The sequence below is a fragment of the Quercus suber genome, unplaced genomic scaffold, assembly GCF_002906115.3.
Source record: "Quercus suber isolate HL8 unplaced genomic scaffold, Cork oak 2.0 scaffold_240, whole genome shotgun sequence".
NCBI lineage: Eukaryota > Viridiplantae > Streptophyta > Magnoliopsida > Fagales > Fagaceae > Quercus > Quercus suber.
In genome coordinates, this window is record NW_027069697.1 from 370,109 (window position 1) to 372,194 (window position 2,086).

Genomic DNA, 2,086 nt, shown 5'->3' on the forward strand with positions numbered 1-2,086 from the left:
ATATAGAATGACAAGAGGGAGAGAGGCTGTGGTTTTTGTTACAAGCAAATGGTTCACTTTTGTTTTGGTTTTGTGTTCAAAATCGAGGTGCGGCCGTGTTGTGTGGGCGCACCTTGGATTTACGTGGTAGCACACAGTATATAATGTAGGATATTCTTTGGGAGTCTACAACTGGCTGTGCGTTCTTTTGTACAAAGTTAGAAAGATTCCTTACCTGTGGGTGCACTTTGTTTAATTATACATGTGGTGATTAGGAGGGTTCTATCTATAATTCTTAAAATAACTCCCAGTTTTCTAAAACATTATTCATCGTCCATTTTGTAATGATGTTTTGTTTAGAAAATACTTCTAGAAACATTTTATGAGAAAGGAAAAAAACAACTAATTTTTTTTTCAATTTTTTATACTTCCCGTAAGAGGAGTATCAAAAATTTTCTAAATAATAATTCATAATTTCATTAACAAATAATTTTAAAACACCTGACTCTTTTTAAAAGGGTACTTGATTTTGCCACATCATTAATGAATTTCTTTAAGTCAAAGTTTGGCAATAAACTTAGTTGTAGCCTAAGGCTACAACTCCACTCTTAAATGTAAATTTTGACAAATCAATTAATAAATTATATTTTCTTCTTATATCCTTAATATTTGTAAAATTATCAAATATTAATAGTTATGTCATCAATTAAATGTTTAAATTTTAAATTTTTGTCATCTAAAACTATGCATAAAAAATAAGTTTATAGAGTGTATAGTAAATAACATCCGATTGGTAAGAAATTTGAAATGTGCATTAAGAACATAAAAAACGTGCAATTCAACAATTAGTTTTAAAATTATGTAGTCATGTTAATTTTATTAGTGGGAATTGTAGCATTAGACTACAAGCAAGGTTATAGCCAAACTTTTTACTTATTTTATATTAAATAATTGAATTTTTTTTAAAAAAAATAAAAGAGAGAGATGTGAATCCTTATGTTGGGAATATTAAAAAATGTTAGTTTAGTTGCAAGATTTTTGATGGCATCATTGATAGTTACAATGGTTATAGGATTTTAAAAATTATTTAAATATTGATGAAGTGATAAAATTTAATGTATTTTTTAAAAATATATTAATAGGATTTTAAAATCTAAAATAATACTAATTTTTATGGGAAAAAACAAACTTCTAAAAAGGATAACCATTGACTTCTAGGCCGATTTGCATTCACGTCAATTCTTCTTTATATGTGAGTTCACATTCAAAATCCGTTGGGATAAAATCCCCCCTTTATGTAAATAAATATATAAGAGTAGAATTAGTGGGATCAAATCAATCCACTTATGACTTATCCCTTTGGTTCACTTATTTAATGAAAGAGAAAGGGACTCCAATATTATGTGATATAGTCACACAAATGATAATGAGTTGATTGTAATGGTATATTTATATATTGTCTGTAGATTATCATAATCATCATCATCATCATTATTTTCTTTTGAGTTCAAAGAGTTTCAACCTACAGCGTATTCTTCTGATAATTGTGCTCTTTATCGTCAAAATACAGCGTCAGACCAAAATACAGCGTTTCAACCTACGCCTTGATATGAGCAAGGCATATGACCGTGTTGAATAGGTGTGCTTGGAGAAGATTATGGAGAAACTAGGGTTTGATTTTAGATGGAGGAGTTTGATTATGAGATGTGTGACTATAGTTTCATATTCTTTCCTAATTAATGGGAAGATTAGCAAGTCCATTCAGCCTTCAAGGGGACTTCGCCAAGGTGATCCTTTATCACCTTATCTTTTCCTCATTGTGGCTGAAGGTCTATCTGCTTTGATTAAGAAGTCAGTGGAGGAAGGGGTTCTAGAGGGTTTTTCGGTATGCAGGAGGGGTCCTACACTTTCACACTTGTTCTTTGCCGATGATAGCCTTATTTTTTGCAAGGCCACCCTATCCAATTGTGGTTCTTTACAACAGATTTTCCAAGTGTATGAAAAGGCATCAGGTCAACATCTCAATCGTGCTAAGACGTCTCTATTTTTTAGCACCAACACCTCAAGAGAGATTCAGGAGGAAATCAAGAACAGGTTTGGAGCACAA